Source organism: Mytilus edulis, chromosome 6, assembly GCF_963676685.1.
Source record: "Mytilus edulis chromosome 6, xbMytEdul2.2, whole genome shotgun sequence".
Classification (NCBI taxonomy): Eukaryota; Metazoa; Mollusca; class Bivalvia; order Mytilida; family Mytilidae; genus Mytilus; species Mytilus edulis.
Genome location: NC_092349.1, coordinates 50824686 through 50840038, shown reverse-complemented (window position 1 = coordinate 50840038; position 15353 = coordinate 50824686). Strand labels below are relative to the sequence as shown.

The 15353-nt window shown below is 30.9% G+C and overlaps 1 pseudogene; it reads right to left on the bottom strand.

The window, feature by feature from the left end:
• Positions 1 to 10634: 10634 nt before the first annotated feature.
• On the bottom strand, positions 10635 to 15303 carry LOC139526464 (uncharacterized; annotated as a pseudogene).
• Positions 15304 to 15353: the final 50 nt, after the last annotated feature.

The following is a 15353-nucleotide window of genomic DNA, read 5'->3' as shown; positions in this document are numbered from 1 at the left end:
ATTACGAACTCAAAAAGAAATATAAAATAGCTCGAATTTCAATTCGAAATCTTAATAATTTCTAAATGAGACTTCAATTGGAATCCAACTAAAACTCTACCTCAAGAAGTAACTCAAATTCAAAGTTGTAACTAGAACTCTGCCTTTAAATGTGACTCAAACTCGAAGTCCAATTCGAAAATCAATTCTAACTAGAACTTTAATTATAAGTATGACTTTCATTCGAAAACTCACTCAAAGTTTAACTTAAACAATAACCCTAACTTTAGTTTGAATACTAATTAGATGGATGGCCTAATGCATTAAAGGCACAGTCATGCAACATAGAAATCTATCTAAAAATAGAACAGGTTTTTTTCGAATTGGTCACGTGGTTTTACCTCATCAAGTAATGCGATAACCACATCAAAGAATGACAGGACCACATCGAAGAATGACAATACCACATTAAATAATGAAACAAGCACATCAAGTAGTGTAAAATGGTCAAATTTTGAAACATCATTACGTTATGTTAAACCCATATAAAGAATAGACAAATCATCATTACGAAATAACAAAATATCATCATGTAATGAAACAATTACATTACGTCAAGTCAAATACACATCAAGTAATGTTAAAACCACATTGACTAATGACACAACCATATTAAATAATGGTGAAACCACATCGAGTAATGACAAAACCATATTGAGTAATGACAAAATTATATCAAGTCAATACGAAATCATATCGTGTAATATCGAAATATCATTAAGTAATGACTATTCATATTGAGTTATATTAAAACATCATTACGTAATGTCAAAACCATATCAAATAAAGACAAAGTATTATTAAGTAATGATAAAACAACATTAAGTAATATCAGAGAACCACATAAGACAGCTGTGGCGTTCCATACTTGTCGCTTTCATACCTGTATTTGATTTTCGATGCACCAAATGTTAGTTGATGTTTTTTTTATCAAGGAATAATTTAAGTTTTTCTAAATTTGGTAACTTCGTTTCGTATTTTTTTTTAATTCTATTCCGGTCAGTGAATTAAGCTAACAAAATCTTTATATTGGAATAAAGGAATATTCATTTTTAAAGGAAAATTGTTTTGACGTTTATCAAACTATAATTAATAAATGTTTGCTAATCCCTCTCTGTGTTTAATGTTTGATATCTCTGGTTAATTTTCTCAGCAATCTTTCATTATGGGGAGACAATATATAATTCGGTTTTCATTTATAGTCTCTTTCAAAAACTTGTGTAGGTTCAAATTATACCTTTTCACCAAAGAATATGACATAACTTAATGTTTCTGAAATAAAGTGATTGCTATGGTATTCTTTTTGTTTTGTGTTTTTGCATATGTGTGTTTTTGTTAGTGTGTGTTACACTTCTCAGCTTCATTCGAGTGCTGACATAGTTTGAAACACCATTTGAAAGCAGCACAATTTTTTTCAAGTAGCAGGATCAATGCTGTTGAAGATTATAGGATGCATACATCAATTTAAAACATTGTATTCTTGACAGTAAAAGGAACATGTGTTATTCAACTGCACATCATAATAAAAGGAGACAACCAAACCAGAAAACGGCTGAAAAAGAATTTTTGATTAATAATTGGAAAAAGATTCTAGATCTGTAATTCTAGAGTATTTTTTTTCATCCCATTAATAAACCCAATGATGTTCCAAATGTCCTTGCACACGTATGACGGTCTTACAAAGTTAGTATATCTAGATGTAACAAAATAATATTTATAAGATAATAAAATAATTCTGTATGTTGGTATCTACTAGTTTTAAACATTACTAAAGAAATAGATTAAATTAAAGATATGCATATATGTCTTTAATGAATTAATAAAAAAAATACTACGATCTAGTACATTTATAAATTTTGTAATGATTTAAAAATCAATAACATAACAAGACGGAAAGAGAAATTATGACCCTGTTCAAGGCGGACAATCAACAAACTTGACTTTGGAATGGAACATAGTACAAAGAAATGTAACTCTAGCATACAAATGACACATCAAAAGAATTAATTAACACCAATTTGTGCTCCACTTTAAATGACGATTCTAAATTACCATTATAACCAACGGTTGTAAATCTATAATGTAGTGACAGCAAATGAATGCTAACCCACAGTGAAATATATTTGCTTGCTTTATTTTAGAAAAACTACTCGGGGGAGAATGCACGACTCATTTGATTTTCATAGCTCATTATTAATGTGTTTACACATTGATACAGTATAAGACACGATTTGACCTCGTATGCTTGCATCTACTTATCCAAATATACATTTATTAAAAGCTAAAACATTCCGAGTTTGTTGACATTAAATCCATTTTTGTAATTTTAAATGTATCACCAATTCGGGTTTAGATTTGGCTAAATACCAATATCCAGATATTGTCAGGTAAATATGCTAAATTATATATATGTCAACAATAAAGATACCTACATTATTTGGATTCCGAAATGATAAAGAGTTAACATTTCGACGCGTCATCTTAATTATCTTGTCAAACAACTCAGTCACATAATTATATTTTATTATTTAGATTGGACTTTAAATTGTCATGATTGAGGACAGCCTTTGTGAACAGAAGAATAAGCACGATATGTTAATTATTATTAAACTGAAAAGGATTTAAACAACAATTAACACCAGGAAACGTGTATGAATACATTGGTAACTTATATCCAGTACGGTAACCAACCCTCAACAGACAAGGAAAAGGTTAGTTTATTTTATTTGCTTTAAATTTTTATGATATAGAAGAATATGAATACACATATAAATATATATCTGATTATCAGATGTAATATTTTCTACAACCGTTTTATATCTTTAATCCTATATTGCTATACCTATAGCAGAAACTTGAATACATCCGGGAATACGCAGGCATTTAGATCGTATGTAAACTGTTGTCGGATAAAAAGAAATAGTCCTCCCCCTTTTTTCCAAAGACCGATATTTTTTGTTTTTTGTTTTTCTGTATACTATGAACATACATATACTATAATTACTATAAAAGGTCACTGCTTTATCACATAGAGACTCAGTGGAAGGAAGAGAAGCGACACACAAAATGAGGTCATCTCATTTCATAGTATAGATACTATTTGATAGAAAATATAGTTTCATCTTTTTAACAATTAACTTACAAGGGTTATAGGATTATAATAACTTATAGAAAATGTGATAACTTTTCTAGTCCTTTATCACTTGGCCTTACTGAATTATTACAGAATACAAAGCAAAAGGAGAAAACAAAATATCCTATACAATTGACAACCAATTAACTACAACCTATATATGCATACAATTAAAAAAAATGAAACGTGTTATGAAAAAATGGCATTTATTGCAATTAAACAATGATTTCAATTGTGTTCAAGTATTCGATGTGAATCAAATAGTTTTGTATAACAAAAATAAAAGTGCAGGAGACATATTCACTTTATCCAATTTAAAGACTTTAACATAAAATTAAGAGTTTGACCCATGCTAACTTCAATAATGGTATTTCGGTCATGTTATTACCAATGTCATTTCAACTGATCGGGCGGAGCTTACTTTTTAATTTGCAGAAGGACAGTCTATTTGTAGATGTGTGCAATAAGGATGATTGCCGTTATAATTATTATTGATTTTTTATCACCTATCAGTGTCACCAAACGGATATAGAAAAAAACTGAGTGTATGTTATGGGACAAATAATTTGACACTGAATTGATGAATTTATCCCAACTCATCTATTTATAGATGAACTATTCTATGATAAGCGAACCTGTTAAACCCCGCCCAGCCATTGAAATAAATCAAGTAATATCTAGTGATGAAATATTCAAATATAAATATATCAATATATGCATTATTGTTGATATTCATCCCATACGTATCTAGTGTTAAACTAGGTATTTATATGCCAGAACGTTCTTGGTATTCCTAATTATTGGGAAATTTTATATACACAGAAGTAGTATACCTAAAACGACATTTTTTTTTCATTTACCTGTATACATTATGAAAACAGTTTTTTTTTCAAAAGTGATTATTTTCTAAGGGTCTTTTAAAATATTTGGAGGTAGTGTCTTGCCATGGCTTTGTTTGGACTTGTTTGTTTGCTTTTTGGCCTTGAATGTTTGTCCCTAATATTTTACTAACTATGTATTTGCATTCAGGTACCGCAGATCAAATTTAATCGTTCATTGTGTGTTAATTTACGTTTTTCGATTGTGTGTAGCCTTCTAATTGATATTGTATCGTGTGTTTATTCTATGTTGTATGTTATACTATTGTTTCAGAAAAAGGGTGAAAGTTTGGTACCATTAAAACGTTTTATCCCGCTGCAAATGTTTTCAACTGTCATAAGTCGGGAATCTGTTGTCGTTTGTTTATGTAATTTATACGTGTTTCTCGTTTCTCGTTTTTTTATGTAGATTAGACTGTTGGTTTTCCCGTTTGAATGGTTTAACACTAGTAATTTAAGGGCCCTTTATAGCTTGTTGTTCGGTGTTGAAGGCCGTATATTGACCTCTAATGGTTTACTTTTATAAATTGTCATTTGGATGGAGAGTTGTCTCATTGGCATTCACACCACATCTTCCTATACACTACAAACCATTAAAAGTCTGAAATGGCCTATATCTGTACTCGACTGTACTGATTTTTACTCGACCAGTCTGAATTCGTCTGAGATCTACTTGATAATACTCGACTGTAGTCTGAACCATACTTAACAGTCTGAATGTGTACTTGACCAGTACTTAACCATTTTATACTAGTCTGAACCGTACTCGACCTAGTCTGAACCGTAATGGACCTAGTCTGAACCATACTCGACCTAGTCGGAACCATACTCGACCAAGTCTTAACCATACTCGACCTAGTCTGAACCATACTCGACCAAGTCTTAACCAACCTAGACATATTCTTTGTATCTATCAACTGAATTTAGTCAATTTAGGATTTTTTTTAAATAAAAATGAAATTTGAACAACAAATTGAAATTAAAAATGTATTCAATACAGTATTGAAATTAAAATTTCACAATAATCAATCATAATATAACCTCAACACAATATTAATCAACACTTACGTAAAAATATATATCAACTTTTAAAATATAAATAAAACAAGCTGATCATATAATCTAAAAAAATGAATTGTGACTAACAAATGACTAATATTGTCAATATTCATTCAAAATTTTATGAATACTTCGGAAGTATTTTATGGTAACTGAACTATTTTCACCATTAACTTAAACCTAGTAAAGATTTAGTTGAGTTGAATTAATAATGCAGTGAATGTTTTTTTTTTTTATTAATATATATATAAAATAGTATATAAAACAACTTAATAAATTTAAAAAAATAAAGCTTAATTGTTTTGTTTTATTAAACCAAGAATTTAATGTAATCATGATAATAGAATTTTCATAGCAATCCTTGATAACCTTTTTAAAAAAAGAAATGTATTCCAAAGTAACAGTAGAAATTTATTTCAATTAATTTAAGTATTTTTTTTTGTCAAATTAACATGGCATACAGAAAGCACTTGTTCTAATTACCTCACTACATGTGTGTTTTACAGGTAAAAAGAAAGCCCTATTTTCTTCAATTCGTGTATTACTTATTTAGTACATACATGTATATTTGAAAGGCCTTGTTATTTAACTTAAACAGGATTTTTAGAATTTAATACCTCTGACCAGGTGTAATCTTATTAATGAGTTTGCCACAAGCAGAGGTTATTCATTATATTTCACCACTAATCAGAAAAACAATTTTATTTATTTATTTAATATTATCCCTTTTTGATATAAGTTTTATATAATATATTTTTTTTCATCCTAAATATAATCATACATATATTTCTAATATAAGGTTAAATTTTTTTATAAATTTTGTTGGCTGTTGTTATATATGTCATTAAATAGAAATTTATTTTAACAGTTAAAAAAGTAGAGTTTTTTGGTCTTGTATGGTTCAGACTGGTCGAGTACTGTTCAGACCTTTGGTTAAGTATGGTTCAGACTGGAAAAATAGGTCGAGTACAAGTCGAGAATGGGTTAAGACTGTTTCAGACTGGTCGAGTAATAGTTCAGACTATTTTCAACTGCAAAGATAAGGGTCAAGTACGATCCAGTACAGTCAAGTATGGTTCAGACTGGGGTCGAGTAATGTCAAGGAAAAGTCAGACCAATTCAGACTGGTCGAGTAAAAATCAGTTCAGTCGAGTACAGATATAGGCCATTTCAGACTTGAATGGTTTGTAGTGATATCCATGAATAATTTATGTATTTTAAAACACTTAAGTAAAAAGTATATTTTTAAGTAAGTATTTAAAACATTGTGTACCTTGAATTGACAGTACATTTATTATGTGCAAATGACCTGTAGTTTTAGTATTGCAACTTCAACAAACTGCAACCCTGTTCTTTGATATACAGTACAGAAGAATGTTACAAGTCACATGTGTATACATCAAACAAACAAAAACATCTGCAATAATTAATCATCTAACAATGTAAATGTAACGGCCTAGCCAACTTTTTGAGAGGGTTCATTACCAAGAACTCGAAGAATAATTCGAAGAACACGGTGTTACTTCGAAATACATCTCTAGCGTGACATGTTGAACAATTGCCAAGTACATATACAATAATTTATCAGTCGTTATATAGTAAGTGTGATAAGTCTTACAATAAGTCTTATATAATATGTATAAAGACTACAAACAAAACCACATGTGTGACAATTGAATATATAATTTACTTTTGTTAGTCAATCTTTTCGTTTCAAATTCGTGTTGTAACGATTCATGTACATGTTCCACAGCATTACCTTGTTTTGGTTTAATTTTTTAACCAACAGTTGATTGCTGTATATGAAAAATACAAACGATACACCTATTTGAGTTATTGATTGATTGATTGTTTGTTGCTGTGATTCCAGTGGCAAATATTGCACGCATTTTAGAACGAAATCGTGATTATAACAATGAATCAAAACAGAGATTTACGATATGGGATCGGTAATCTCTTTTGTTGCAACTACATTACAAAAAATGATGATAAAATACTTTAAGGGTTTACAGTTATTATCTTATCTGCTGCGTTACCATCATTTACCATGTTTAAATAATAGAAAATCAGTATAATGAATTTACGCTGTATGCTCCGATACAAAAGTCAAACAAATGTATCGCATTCAGTCGCATACAACGGAAAGATAACAGCATCAAAAGGGGGGGGGGGGGGGGGGGGTACAAAACCTTACTTATTTTACTTTTGGCTAGCTAGAAAAATAGCATACAAAAATATATTCTTCCGAATTTCATCAATAGCTTAATGTCCATATAGCCTATTTACAAAAGTTCTGACCACAGATGATCCATAAAAAAACTATCTGTATATGGACTTTTTTCTTATTATATGTATTCCCTTAACCTAAACAACATCATCGGGAATCTCTTGCACACGTTTACAGTTTTTTAAAGACTTTTTTAGTCATGATTTCAAAACATTTGATATTTCATTTGCACTTGGTTCGTTTTTTCGTGTTTTAAAACCATTAAATAACAATCGTTTCTGTATTTCCGGAAAGACAAATGGACAAACTCCTTGTTTTGTAACGATGTACCCCTTGTACTATCTCGTTGGAACTCTTTGGTTTCCTCTGCTTTATATTTATATGTATACAACGAATTCGACGTAAGCGGTCAGCTCAGAACCAGAATCTATAACAAACGATTTTAATTTTAAAATTATCAAGTTTTCCCACCTAAGTTGCAATGTACATGTACCAACTTTACCTGCATATGGGATAGACATATCAACACTCTGTCGATATTCCAGATATTGCAGCTTCTACTCAGACTATGTAAAATGTCACCAGTGTCAGAGCATCATGTTGATGAAAAAGGGTAATGTCAAAGAACCCTCATCTTTTTTTCTAAAATAAAATTCACAAGAAGGTTCCAAGACCTTGTTGATAAATTTCCGATACAACTTTATAAAAGGCATATGATAGTCTTGAAGTATAGGTAATAGGTACTGACGTTGTTCATCATCTTAATAGCTTTTTGAATAAATCCACAGCATTTCCAGGTACACAAAATTCTGAAAAATATGAATAAAACTATAGAGAATAGAAATTTGTAGTACAAGCTATTATTTATTTTGAATAAAATGCAACCATAAAAGCATGTTTGGCCATTACAACTTTTCTTTCATAAAATAAAATAGTCGGCCATATTTGATGAGGAACTACTTTTTTGTTTAAAGTATGGAGGGCCATATTGTGAAAACTAGTATATATTAATATAAATGTTTTAGAAATAAAATTAACACACTATACAAACATTGATGTAAATAGAAATAGGAAGATGTTTATTCTAAATTACATGTTTTAAAGACTTCAGTGCTTTTCAAATTTTAAACCACCTTTTTAAAAAAAGAGGGGGAGTGATGTTACATATAAAAACCTCATCTATACAGAATAAAAAAAAATACTTTGTTACTATGGGCACATTAAATTAATTACAGCTTCATGAATTTAAGCTAGGAAAAATAGGTTTTTGCTATTTTCCTTATCAATACTGTCCACTCTTGGTCCCTTCGTGTATTCCAACATTTTAAGTCAGATTGAAGAAATAATTCAGTATATACTAGGGTATATAGTTTTGTATGGCCTTCTTTTATTTGATTCAAGGTTTTGTACCTGATATTTTAAGCTAAAATCATAAACAAAAGTTACAAATGGCTAAAGATATATATTTCCCACGTTTGTGTTCTTTTTTTATAGATTGTATATTTACATAGTTCTGGGCAGAGTATCTATAGGTGATGTATTGCCTCCAATAAGTGCTACAAAAAAAGATTTTTTTTTATCTAAGAATTCCAGCTTCCTGAAAGTTTCAAAGACTTTATTTGCACAAACTGATCCACAACTAAGTTGATTGAATGTTGATTGTTGCTTCTTTTTTTTTTTAGACATTATATATATAAAACAGATATGGGTCAATGAATCATTACCAACTCCAAAAATGAAATACAAAAAGGAAATTGAGAGCTAACAACAAGAACTTCAACATAAGATATATTTTTGATCTGTTTAAGTGAGCTACAAGATCACCTATTCAACATATGGTGCTTGCTTTGGATATCTTTATACACAATAACCAAGCATAATCAACAGTCTTTATGTCAACATCATAATGAAAAGAATGAAACATACGACTTTGTCAGCTAAATTTTGCCAATACCACAATTTATTATGTGCCCACACAAATTAAGGGTACCTTTTTTTTTTAGGTCATGTGTTTCTCTGACTGTGTGACTGTTTATGATGTGTATTCTCATTTTTTATTGATTGATAATTGCGTCTTAGATGCATGATTTTGTTCATTCGTTGTCAGTGGTTTCGAAATAGCTGTCAGTAACTTCTTGTACTTTAGGATCAGTATGTAGTGTCCTCCTAGTTGTTGGGATGTACAATTAAACTCCCACATCCTCTCTGTGTTTTTTGTTGGATTTATTTCTATTTGTATCCATCTGATGAGTTAAGCTTTTTTCTACTGATTTTTATAGTTCATTCTTATGTTGTACTGTTACACCACTATCTCAGGTTAGGGGGAGTGTTGGGATCCAGCTAACATGTTTAACCCTGCTACATTCAGTATATATGTGTCTCCCAAGTCAGAAGCCTGTAATTCCGTGGTTGTCTTTGGTTTATGTGTTACATATTTGTTTTTCCCTCAATTTTGTACATAACTAATGCCATTAGTCTTCTCATTTTATTTGTTTTTACATTTGTTGGTTCATGGCCTCTTATAGCTGACTATGTAGTATGGGCTTTATTATAGATATTTGTTACTTTTATTTAAGATATACAGTAACAAAGATACCATGATAAAAATTTACATGTTTATTATAGATGGTAAATTTTGTCTCATCAAATTGCAATTTGAATGTTTCAAAAATGAACTTCAACATGTATTTTTAATAATGCAATGCAATAGTTTCATATATTTCAATATTTTATTTGAAGGTTGTACTGACATGACTGATTATGATTTCCTGTGAGATGGATTTGGAATTACCTATCTGTTTTGAATCCGAAATAAGTGTATAAAGAAGGCTATTATTTTTGATGGACACTTAGATGTTATTATAGACATTGTGATAAATTTGCAATTATTGTATCACAATCAGTTTCACCTTATTGTTGACTTAGGAATTTCATTTACAGTTTAAGACCTATAATCTGCATTGTATTTAAAAAATCAATCACTATACATATTTGAGGTATGTGGATATTAACCTTATTTTATTGTATTAAATAAAAATGCAAGCTGCAAATTACACAAACGCCATTTCAAATGTTGACAAATACCTATAATAGTTTATTTATATAAATGACTGATAATTTAGAACTAGAAAATATATTATGTAAGAATCAAATCTGGCTCTCAGAATTTTTTTATGACTATTCGTACTACATGAAATGAAAAAAGAATGTGTCTGGATTCGGATTCCCCTGCTGTGTTACTTCAAAACTATTATCGGGATATTTCTAAAAGTCAAACATTGTAAGTGTTTTATGGTTATCATAAGTCACAAAATTGTACAGAACCAGAATGATAATCTGCAACTAAATGGTCAATTTCATAAACATCATCATCTCCATCAAACAACACTTCATAGACTGCATTCAATTTTCCCTCTGTCCCTTTAAGTAATGACTCAACTGTTCCTTTATACCATTCCTTATGGTTTGCATCCTCGTCAATTATCCACTGTTGTTTCCTGCTACGTCCAACAAATTTGGTCTGTTTCTGCCTTCCTCTCCTAAATAAAAACTCACTAACAAAAATTAAAACAACAAGTTACTTAGTTGTTTTTTTAATATATATCTATCTTTTAAAAAGGTATACATGTACATTGTATGTCTTGTATTAGATATTTAGATGCAATACATACAATGTATCTCATCTAGTAAGAAAGATGTTCTATATAGTGTAAGCGTACTCATAACTTACATAATACAAATGTGTTTTTCGTTTTGTACAAACATGTACATGTCGTGTACAAGATAATCACATGATCATTTCCCAACATGAATTTTGGTTTTAACTATATATATATATAACTATGTTTATATTGAAATGGCATAAATTCATTAATGTTCATATGAATATGGCTAAATGTACATCTTTAATGTAAATTGTACCACTTTTTGATAATGACTATATTGGAAAAAAATTAATAAAACAACAATTTTCATATATCTTATTCTTGTCAAAGAAATGCACCAATCTTCGGTGATGAGTTGTGTTTGTTTACTTGGGTTTAAGAACAACATGTGACCTCTAGATAGCTTGTTATGTTCTCCACTATTGGATGATGTACCTTTTTTAAGGAAAAATGTAACTATTGGATGATGTATTTTTCTCAGTAAAATGTAACCGCTATCTCAAAATTAATCGATATGTATTGTGAACACAACTACTGAAACAGCTTTGACATTTGGTAAGATGTATTGGTATGATACATTGTTTGTAGATGTGCATACTTCAATAACATTTCGAATTAAAAATCATGAAATTTTGTAGGATTTATGGGTAACTAGATATTATATAATATTACATACGTTAGCCTAATTTGTGCAGTTTCTTTAGCTTCAAGAGTGTTGGAATCTGATGCAGTTTCTGGTCTTGGATTCTGTATTTTGGTCTTTCTTCTATTCGTTGAAGCTGATATTATCTTCCTCTTTCTTTTTATACTGGTTTTGGAATCAACAAAATGAAATTATAAAAGTTATATCATAAGAATATTCCATTAATATACTCAGTGTTTCAGACCAACACCTCACACAATGATAATGTCAATATTGTGAATAATAAAAATAAAAGCTGTATGATTGTCAAATTTGGTTTGTTCCATAGTGAAAATCGTTATGATATAATAGACACCCCTTTTGATATAAAAAAAAAATGTTTCCCTTTCATCCTGAGATCTGGAAAATACTTTAAAAATGTGTGTTTATACCACTATTTTAATGAATAGACAAACAATGTGATTTTGGTGAAAAATGTTTTCTATTAGGTCTTTTTTGGCGTTAATATTTTTAGAGTTGTTTTCTATTAGGTCTTTTTTGGCGTTAATATTTTTAGAGTTGTGAGGTAGTTATATTTCTGGGCTCTTGGTCATCAATATTTATGTATATCTGTGGAAAATAATTAAGGAGTATAGAAAAATTATACGACCTATTTCACCTCCTCTCATAATATGTATTGTTTCTAAATAAAAATATAATTATATATATATATATGTTTTCAATTATAATCATTATAATTGAGACTGTATTGGATTACCTACATTTTGTACTATAATGAATATTGGAAGATTTTCCTTCTCAATACATGCAAATGACAGAGGCTGACAATTACAAAGTGAATCAAATACCTGTCATGCCTGTATAAATATAATTAGAAAATGTTTCTTCTCAATACATGCATGACAGAAAATGACATAGCCTGACAATTATATACAATACCTGTATACATGTAAGATAATTGGAAGATGTTTCTTCTCAATACACGAATGACAGAAAATGACCTAGGCTGGTAATTTTATACAATAACTGTATACATGTACATGTAAGAAAATTGGAAGGTGTTTCTTCTCAATACATGCATGACAGAAAATGACCTAGGCTGGTAATTTTATACAATTACTGTATACATGTAAGAAAATTGGAAGATGTTTCTTCTCAATACACACATGACAGAAAATGACATAAGCTGACAATTATATACAATACCTGTGTAGATGTAAGATAATTGGAAGATGTTTCTTTTCAATACATGCATGACAGAAAATGATATAGGCTGGTAATTTTATACAATACCTGTATACATGCAAGATAATTGGAAGATGTTTCTTATAAAAAAAAAAGTACCCTGATAAGTTCATTAAATCAAATGTTGTTCTGAAAACAACTGAATTTTAAACAAGGCTGTTTTTGGATTGATTTCAAACTTAATATTGAATTCACCCATATTCCAGGTTTACGAATGCCTTGGCTCTTTTCTTTTCGTGGTGAGGCAAGTTCAGGTAAAAGTGCCTTAGTGAAGAAAGCTTTGAGTTTTGGTAATAGAGTTTTGTTCCTCCCAGACAAACATCTCGACAAATTCTCTGTATGAACATCTGATATGGATTCAGTGTACGCACAACAAAGTCTATCCATGGTTTGTGACACACATTCAGAAGGCCATGGCATTGGAAAAAATAAGGGTGATTTTCCTTCAACTTCAAATTTCCATTGACAGTTATCAGGCAGAAATTGTTTGAATTACCAGCTTCAAAAAGGTTGATTGGTTTTGAATGCAAAAGGTTTTTTATTTCAATAAGTCCAGTGCCGTCAGTTGATGGTGTAACAATCCCGTCTGGACAAGCAGCTAAACATTTGTTGGTTGGGTGAATAACAAGACCGGTTTTATTCACACAGATATTCTCATTATCTTCTGCTTTCTTAAGCTTATATTCCTCTATGGTGGTATCTTCTTGTAGAATGCCATTTCTTGTATGCCTATTTCCTTTAAATTGGGAGTACAGCAAATTACGGACAAATTTATTTATTGGTAAAGATGGGTTTCGTCTAATGATAGAGCCAACGTTTAAAGCAGTTATTCTTTTATGACGTTCAGAATGCCAAAGACCAGATTGACACTGTTGAAATGTTGATAGTGTAATTTGTTTACATTGATCTGCCGAAAAGTTGATGTGTGTATCCAAAAAAACATTCTGAAGTTTTGCAAGCTCTGTGGTAGATAAATCAGTACTAACCTCAATAACATCTGTACCATACGATTGTCTAGCTTTCCTTGTAGTGCAGCCTTTCAGAGATGAGATTTTCTGTTTCCACCTTTTTTGTTTGACATCTGGCTTTGACTTTTTAGCATCTGTTCGTTACGTTTGTACCTAGCTGTAAAATGTTTTCCTGGTTCTGTCGCTGTACAAATTTCCCAAGCCTGACATGACCACTGTGGACCTAAATTCATACGAAGAGCTTCTCCATAGCATCTTGCATGCCATGACCCACGGTTACAAAGGTTAAAAACCTTTCCTCCATCAAATTTGGTTCGGATGTGCATCCAACTCTCTGCCAGGTTAGTTGTTATGTTGCTGATAAGGCGGTCAGATTTCTCAGCTATTCTGTTAAGCAAGACATCCTTAATTATATGTTGTTCTACATTACTGTACTGTATGGTTATACCAAGTCTGGACTTGGACGATCCTTCTGACCAGAAATCTATCTGACTATCTAAACGATCTGGATCATCAGAGTTTTCTATTATGGTGGGTGAAGATGTTGTTTAATGATCAGAATTTGACGAGGTACATGTATGAATATCAGGTGATGTATCTTTTTGTTGGGTTTTAGCGCGGCAGAAGTCAGAACAGTGATCATGTTGACAAAAATTATGATTGACCGAATTTATGATGTCATGGCGAAGTCGTTTAATTGCAATTGATACATCTACTGTTTGTTCTTTTAGTTCGTTTTACCTAAAGCGGATGGCACATCGTTATGCACTAACCAGACGCACTCGCATTGTTTTAGACAAATGGTGTCTCCCTTTGTACAGTGGGTTTTCAGTAACCATCTTTTCCAAGTTGGAACGATAACATTTACATAATATGGTTGGCGCATTCCTCCTTAGTTACCTGTCTTCCCCATCCTGGCACACCATCCCTGATAGTTGCAACAACTGAAGAGTCCACATCATCTACCACTCTTATGTACCGCAAACCATGTTTTTCTTCTGCCTGTTTAAACCCTTACTAAATAATGTCACTTTCCATGGACTGGCTATCTTTGTCCCAATTCTTAAAGCATGTGTTGGGTTTATTGTCATTCTGACAGCAAATATAGCAGTATTTATTCAGAACACCTATGTGTAGCAGTTTCTTAGTTTCTTTCCCAATTATAATAGCAACCCCACCTGCAGCATTATATGTATGCTTATGAGTCCTCTTTGACCAACCTCCATCTACTATTACTGTAATAGCAGGAACCTCATGATAGTAATCATTCATTTCAATTGCCAAACGTCTTTCTTCTTGACCTGCTAGCTTCATATCTCGTCCCAATATAGAGTGCTCAACATCAATGTCAGTTTCAATTGATGTAAAAGTTGGTTGAGACAAACCAGGTGAATTCATTGTGGCCATTAGTTCATTCAAATGTGATGGGCCATTGCCAGTGACCATACTACCCCATACGGCACGCACATTGATGTCGTAAAGTTTTGAACAAGGGA